This window comes from Nicotiana tomentosiformis, chromosome 1 (genome assembly GCF_000390325.3).
Source record: "Nicotiana tomentosiformis chromosome 1, ASM39032v3, whole genome shotgun sequence".
NCBI lineage: Eukaryota > Viridiplantae > Streptophyta > Magnoliopsida > Solanales > Solanaceae > Nicotiana > Nicotiana tomentosiformis.
The window spans coordinates 71,889,106-71,897,689 of NC_090812.1; the positions used below are offsets into that span (position 1 = coordinate 71,889,106).

Consider the following 8,584-nt stretch of genomic DNA (forward strand, 5'->3'; position numbering starts at 1 on the left):
TATGTTGGTTGATTATATCTGTGGTTATAGTTATAGCTCGATGCAACGTGTTCGTACTTATACGGTGTGTAAATGTAAGATTTGTGTCTTGAAAGAAATTTTAAAGGTTTTTAATTAAACTCCAAGGTTTATGGGCTAAGGTTAAATTAATGATTTTCAGTTGCATTGTGTAGTCAAGCCTTATGTGGGATAGGGTGAAGTGGGTTCAACCCCGGGTACGTGTGTGGTAAGATGGAACAGTGATTTGATGGCTTGGAAACAACTCTTGGCATGTTCGAGGACGAACGTATATTTAAGTGAGGAAGAATGTAACGACTCAGCCGGTCGTTTTGAGTATTACAACCCCGCTTCCCCATTTACTTCTCAAATTATACTTTACAGTTGTTGTGTGAATTGCCGGGTTAATTGGTTCGGGTCCAGTGAGGTTTTGGTATGAATTGAAACACTTAGTTTCAAGGTTTAAAGCTTAAGTTAAAATAGTGTCCGGATGCGAAATTATGTGTAAACGACCTCGGATTCAAATTTTGATGATTCCAATAGCTCCGTATGGTGATTTTGGACTTAGGCGCATGTCCAGAAAATTATTTGGAGGTCCGTAATAGAATTTGACTGGGGGTTTGACTTTTGGGAAATTTGGCTGGGGGTTTGACTTTTTGATATCGAGGTCGGAATCCGATTCTTGAAATTGGAATAGGTTTGTAATGTGAAATGTGACTTGTGCGCAAAATTTGAAGTCATTCCGGATTGATTTGATGTGTTTCGGCACAAGATGTAGAATTTGAAAGTTCAAAGTTCGTTGATTTTGAATTGAGGAGTAATTCATCGTTTCGATGTTGTTAGGTGTGATTTGAGGCCTTAAGTAGGTCTGTGTTATGTTATGGGACTTGTTGATATAATTGGTTGTGGTCCCGGGGGCCTCAGGTGAGTTTCGGACGGTTAACGGATCAAATTTGGACTTAAGGAAATGTTGGAACTGCTGCCTACTGGTGTGATCGCACCTGCGAAGATTTTGATCGCAGGTGTGAAGCCACATGTGCGTGAAATAAACCGCAGAAGCGGCCAAGAGTGGGACTGGGCAGTGCTCGCAGGTGCGAGGAATTTGCCGCATCTGCGAGGCTGCAGGTGCTAAGGTGTTGCGCAGATGCGGACTGGGGCTGGCCTGGGGCGAACGTTGATGCGAAGGGACACTGGAGCAAACTGCAAGCTAGTTGTCAAAAAAATGCATAACGAAAAATTATCGGCAAAACAGCTATACATAACCAAACTGAAAGCAGCTCAAACATTTGTCTGATGGACCTCGAATATCCCCAAATAGACCAAATCATACATACCTTCAATAGAAAAATACCAACTATTGACTTGGGAAAAAAAGAATTGTCTTCGAATAACTAGTACTACCTCTAACCACAAGACTACCCAAAACCAGCACCATCTTCTGCTATAAAACATAAGATGAAGGAGAAGCAGTAAGAGGCTCACAATGATCAGTCTTTAATTTATGGCCAAACCAAGTTACTAAAATATTAGATGGATTTACAGAAACTTAACTTAAGAATAAAATGTTCACTATTCCTTAACGACTCGATATATAATCAAACTGGTACATAACACAATCTATGGAATATTGAGCACAACTTAATAAAGAAGTAAGATGTTAACGAATTCTAATACAAGAGCATACCATGAGAAGATAGAGTATTTTCACTAACACTATGCATTCGTTGCGCTTGTGGTACTCGTTCATGGTCACTGTTGGCATCAGGGAGCTGATTAATATTAGCATGTTATATAACATTAATTCATAAGATCAAAATTTCTGAAAAAATATCTTAATCTTTGGAAGTTGAGTTACTTGTTCAGTTGAGAATCGACTGATATTCTGCGACGACAACTCATTAGGAGCGATTTTGCACATGACTTGTCTCATCCATAATAATTCTTGTTTCATCAAACTCATTTCTTCATTTTGTTTTTCGTTAACTCTGTTAACTCTATTATCTTTTATTCTAACCTTCATACATCATTAGACAAATCCTCTGGAACAATATTTTCTATGGAAGATTTACCACCCCACAGTATCGAAGGAGTTGGACCAAGTTACAAACCTCGAACATACCCACTTTTTTCATTTCCCAACACTTGAGAATATGCATCTCCTTTTCAAGTAACACTGTAAGGAGGCTGGTCATTCGATCTCTCACTACTACTCCTCAATCTTTCATTTATCATGTCCTGATTAGAGAGGGTTATCAAAGAAAGTAAATCCATTCAGAAACAACAAATAATTGCTAAAAAGAAATACCTTTAGATTAGGAGGAGGTATTTTGGAGGAACAAGATGCAAACAAAATCGCTGAACCTGAATTCAACTAAAACAGATGAAATTCAAAAATTAAAAGATAGAGAAAAAAATCTTACGATTGTCCTTGAAGACTCATCATCAAGTGGTCGACCATCCCTACGTTGTTTATGAGTTAAAATAAAAACTTGTGCTCGTGTAGGCTCTATGCTATTTTCAGCCTAATACAACAAAATCAATGTCAGTTATGCATGACAAAAAGTATTTTAAAATATTATATTTAGTAATTTTACATGAATACCATCTCTCCTGTTTTTTTAAAACGATTTGATTCATGAATCAATTGAAAAACCTACATTAGAGTTTTTACAACACTAATCCAAAACTAAAACTAACTCCAAAAGTACCCCAAAAAGAAAACAAAACAAAATTCAAAAGTAAGAAAACAAAAGCTAAAGTACTTGAAACTAAAAAACAAAACACTATTTAGCTAAGGGTCAAGTGTAACACTTGTTATTAGAATAACTAGTGGATATTTCACCACTAGGACAAGGAGAAGAATCCCAAAGCAAATTCGTCTTCCAAGCATCAGCAACCATATTAAAAGGAAAATTATTCATTAATGCTAAAACCACTAAATTGGATAGGTGGACTTGTTTTGTTTATCAATGAAATTTTATTTGAATAATTAGTAAAATGGCTGCTGGTTAGAAAATGATCTGATGTAGTGTTTTCAGGTACTGTTGGTGACACCCAAGAATGAGAAAGAGCTCTATGTGCAATGGAGTTTGCTTTCTTGAAAATCCTGAACTCATGCATCATCCAGTCAGTTTTAATGCCTTTTGCAGCTCTGCCTTTGTAGAAAACTAGGGATTTCTTCAAGCCAATGCATTGATCCTTCAGAAGAGTAAATTGGCCTATCAGTAGCTGTGGCTTTCCCAAAACTAGCTCCAGTTACTCGACTTGGCTGCACTATTTCTAAGGCTGTCCAACGGGACGGGCCGTCCCGTCTCGTCCTGGTCCCGTCCCGTCTTGTCCCGTCCCACTAAATTCTAAACGGGATAGGCCCATGTTAAACGGGACACGGGATGGGACGGGATGCCCATTTCGTCTCGTTTGTCCCGTCCCGTCCCGACCCGCCTGTCCCGCGTCCTATTTTTTTATTTTTTTTAAAATTCTAGCCGTTGGGCAACGACTTCAATTGCAAAAATAGTCGTTCCCAACGGCCAAAAACGGCTATAATTGGCCTCCACCCCTACCCCCAAACTTTTAATATAACCCCTAAGTTTATTAAATTACACTTTGACCTTATTTTCTACTATAAATACCCCCATCCTTCTTCATTGTTTCTCACAAAAATCAATCATTCTCTCTCAAATCTCTTACATTCTATCTATATTATTCTCTCAATTTTCTCACTATCAACTATCAAGTGAGTTTCAAGTATTTGGGCAAATTTTTGGAGCAACTTTCAAGTTTCAAATTAATTCGTCAAGTATTTAGAGCAATATTTTGGGCAATTTCTTAAAGTTTCAATATTTAATCACGGTGCACTCGTTCCATCTGCTAATTTTAATATATAATTTTTGCATATCATTTTAGTGCTTAATTTTTGTGTTTACTTTATGTGTTCTATTTTCGTATTTCATTTGTGTGTTTAATTTTTGTGTTAACTTTTTAAATTTAATTTCATATTTAAATTATGGCACCTAAAAATGTATTTGGCTTTAAAAAAACTAGTAAAAAAAGTAGTAAATGTGAAAGTAGCAGTAATCCTAATCCTAACCCTTCTCCTAGAATTAGAAATCATATAGATGAAATGACTCATATTGATGAAACTTCATTTTACCAACCCCCGCATGTTATAATATTAATTTCGGAGAACAACTAGATCATAAAACTTTACAAAGACAATTTGGCAATGATATTTTTATTGAAGACGAAGAAAATGAAGATGAAGAAAATGAGGAAGAAGATTTAGATGAAACACCCACTAATCCCGCAACACAAGCTCCAACTCAGACTGAATCTCGGTCTGGAGCTTTACCCCTTGTACCTCCTGTAAGGGGTAAGCCCTAAGGGTGAACGTCCCAAAACATCACTTGTATGAAAATTTTTTAAACATGATAAAGTCAATCAATGTGCTACATGTGGAATATGTAAGCAAAACTTTGCGCACACCAAAAATGGTGTGACGGGGGGTGTAACTAGGCACTTAGGTAGGGAGCACAAAGCTTTATGGATACAAGCTAAAATAGAAGTCGGACTAATAGCGGATCCTAGCACCGGTACTGGCACGCCTAGTGGATCTGGCGGGGGTTCTAATTTTTTACAACAACAAATTGACAATGCTTCTGGTACTATTTTACTCCCCTATAACAAAGATAGAGATCGTGAGAACTTAGCAAAAATGGTGGCTGTCTGTGGCTTACCTTTTACTTTTCCTTCTCACCCTGCTTTTGTGCATTATATACAAGAAACTTATAATCCTGCTTTTCAAGGTTTTCCTAATACCACGGTTAGAAATGATGTTTTTAAATTTCAAACCGAATATCTTCAGTATATTCATTGTGTATTTTTTCACTTAGATTGTAAAGTGTCTATCACATCTCATATAGGTCGTAGTCCTAATGGTTGTGATTATTTAACTGTTACATGTCATTGGGTTGATCATTACTGGAACATGCAAAAACGTATTATTGGTTATAAATTTGTTGATTCAAAACACACTGAAGCATATATTGCAACTACTGTTCTACAAATTGTTGATTTTTATAGACTCATTGATAAAGTTTTAAATATCACCTTAGATAATGCTTCTGCTAACACAACTGCAGCAACTAGCTTAAGAACTAAACTTTGTCCAATTAATCCAGCAATTTTTCATGTTAGATGTGCATGCCATATTTTTAACTTGGTTGTAAAAGATGGTATTGATTTATTTTCTGATGCTTGTAGTAAAGTACAACATGCTTGCAGCTATATTTTTCGTGCTAATAAAGCGAGTAGAATTCGTGAATTTGCTCAACAATGTGCTAGTGCTAACCTTCCATATAGAAAAGTTCCAAAAGATGTTTGTACTAGGTGGAATTCTACTTATGAAATGCTTAAAGTTGCTTATGATTATCGGGTGCCTATACAAAAGGTATTTAATTGCATAATGGTATCCCCGCTGATCAAATTGTTGATTCTCATTGGGATCATATCAAAGAGCTTACTAAAGTTTTAGAAAAAATTTATTATGTTACAAAATAATTTTCTGGTATATATTATCCTAATGTTACACAAATATTATGGTATATTTGTAGATGTTCTATTGTATTTGGTAAGTATAAAACTAATCCAACTTATGCACCGGCTATTAATGAAATGATTGCAAAATTTAAAAAGTATTTTTTCCCTATTCCCCAAGTTTATTTAATTTCTACTATACTTAACTCATCTTTAAAATTAAGAGGTGCAAAGGGACTTGTTCATAAAATTTATGAGAATTTAGCATTCAAGAAAATGAACAACCATCTCTCGAAGACTGTCAAGCTAACATATATTCTTATGTTTGATCAATGTTTGATAAATATAAATCTATGGAAACAACAGGTGGTGAAACTGCTCTTTCTACTTCTAAGCCTAGAGTAGAAGCTCTATGGGAAGATATGGATGATATAACAGGTTTTGATTCCTCTATTGATGATGAACTTGATTCCTATCTTAATCAAGAATTGGAAAGTATTAAAGACGAAGAAGGCAACGAACAACTTTTGGCATGGTGGAGGGAGCGTGGCAAGACTTTTTCAACACTTTCAATAATGGCCCGAGATATCCTTGCTATTCAAGCATCATCAGTAGCATCGGAGAGTGCTTTTAGCGCGGCAAGATTTCAAATCGGAGATCATAGACATTCATTAGCGGAGGACAGCCTAGAGATTTCCGTATTATTCAGAGATTGGATTAATTCAGAAAGAAGAAATCTTGGTTTTGAAAAATTAACCACTAGGGAAGAAGAAGAATACAATGAGATACTTAGCACTGGGAGCGATGACGGCATGGAACTCATGGAACATCAATCAACATTGCCAATTCCAGAACAATGTCCGAGAGAAACTATAGATAAGTTATAACGAAATTATATAGGAGCTTACAAATATTAGTATGATAATTTGTAATTGGCTACTAAGAGGCCTAGTTCAAACAGAACCCTTCCTAGAAGGTGGCTGCGTAGATTAGGTGCTCTTCAAAAGAATTATATTTGTATGTGAGATTTGAAAGTTCTATTAATAAAATAAAAGGCTCTAAGCGTTGAATTTTTTTTATGAATTGTCTTACACTCTTACTTAGTTACTTAATGGCTTGAAATTATATTAAATAAATTATAACTCTATTATAAATTTATAATTACTAGAATATTTCATTACAAGTCTTTTGTTTTAATATTTTATAATTCTTTACTTAGTTTTCTAATTTTCGTTTAATTTTTAAGTTTATTAAATAAGTCAAAAAACTAGCCGTTGCAAACTTTAAAAACTTAGTCATTGTCAAAAAAAATAGCCATTGCCAAACTTAATGCTTAAATAATTTTTTTTTTAAAACGGCACTTAAGGCCCGCGAACTTGTCCTGTCCCATCCCGTTTGTTAGCGGGACGGGATGGGCCTACCGTTTTGTCCCGTTTGTCCCGTCCCGTCCCATCCCGTTTGTTAGCGGGACGGGATGGGCCTACCGTTTCGTCCCGTTTTGTCCCGTCCCGTTTCGTCCTATTTCGTTCCGTCCCGCCACCGTCCCGGCTAAATGTCGTCCCGTCCCGGCCCGGCCCGTTAATTTTGTCGCGTCCCGTTGGACAGCCATAACTATTTCTATACTTTCCATCCCTTGGATAGTAGAAATACCATTCTTTTTCTCCTGTTGTTGCCAACTTTGGTAGATCCTATGGATCATACTTATAGATGTCAATTTGCTTGATAAGTTCTATGGTGATAGGTTTTTGCTGAACTTTCCTCCTTAGATAAAGCCCTACTAACTCCCTTCGATCAAATATAGTGGGGAATATAGGTACTGTCACTAAACATGTGTAAGTCTAGAAAAGGACACATATACATACATACTGTAGAAGTGATATAAAAAGTGATGCTTTGCATTAGCAGGTAACAAACAAAAAATTGGATTGCTATACAAGTTGAAGGGCAATAGAAGATAATAGATAGCCAGCATAATGATATTAAAAATCATATTCTGGAACCCAATAATGTAAAGTATAAGACAACTTGGTCCACAGAGTAACCAGCGATCTAATTATTACTTACAAATTTTCCAACTTTCAGAATCTTCTTTTGAAGTTCTGTTCTTAATCAATTAATTTCGTCAACCTATTTTTGACACAATGAAGAAAGGTTTACACCCAAACCAAATATAGCAATTTATAACTATAATTACTGTCTCTTATAAAAGGGCCCTTTTCAAAAGGGTGTGCCGACCAAAGCTACTCTACAGGGACGAAGATTGAAGCAAAGTTCACCACTACTAAAATTGATGAACAAAAATTCAACTCACACTGTGTAAAAACAATCATAAACTAACAATTTCTAATCACAACCAAAACATAGCAAATTTGTAACTTTCTCCCCTCCAAACTCTGGAATGATATTTATTTGGAGCAAGAAGAGACATAGAAGAAATAGAACAGTGATTAAAAAAGAAATTTTTGAAATATATTACCTGGGGTTGGTGGCGCTATGGTGAGGATCGGCCATAGGTGGCGACTCCGCGATAGGGCAGCAACAATGAGAACTTTACAGGGGATGAGAGATTTTAATTTTTTGAAGTATTTTTTTGTAAGTTTCCCCAACTTAGACGGAAGAAATTGGAGGGAATGGGTTATTTTAGTCTAAAATTTCGGAGGGGAATCCAAAAGTAATAAAAGTCGCTTTTAATTGTGGCTATTTATTTTTATTGCCACTAAAAAGGTATGTAATAGCGTCTCATGCTTATTTGCCGCTAATATTTTCGCTTACAAAACTATTTAGTGGCCATTCTTTTATTGCCGCTAATTAAATGCCACTAAAAGTCTCTTTTGTGGTAGTGTCGGGGTGGTTTCGGACCAAATTGAAGCTATTTGGACTGCCGTAGCTGGTGTCTGGTTTCCTTCTTCGCGAACACGAAGGAAGTCCCGCGTTCGCGAAGAGGAATTTGGGAGGGTGCTGGATTTGGCCTTCGCGAACGCGAAGCAGTGGACGCGAACGCGAGGCAGGAGCTGGGCAAGCCTTCGCGAACGCGGCTAAGGCGACGCGAACGCGA

General features: G+C 36.5%; 1 long non-coding RNA gene across 3 annotated transcripts; it reads right to left on the reverse strand.

Annotated features, from left to right (window-relative positions):
• Positions 1-1,234: 1,234 nt before the first annotated feature.
• LOC104086805 (uncharacterized) lies at positions 1,235-8,221 on the reverse strand. Of its 3 annotated transcripts, none has more exons than XR_011410843.1 (4): positions 8,006-8,221; positions 2,418-2,519; positions 1,853-2,232; positions 1,235-1,766 (listed from the first exon to the last, which is right to left on the reverse strand). It is a non-coding gene; the product is annotated as an uncharacterized lncRNA (long non-coding RNA). The 3 variants fall into 3 exon arrangements; XR_011410842.1 differs by having other exon boundaries at positions 1,235-1,749; positions 8,006-8,220; XR_011410841.1 differs by having other exon boundaries at positions 1,235-2,232; positions 8,006-8,212.
• Between the last annotated feature and the right edge of the window lie 363 nt (positions 8,222-8,584).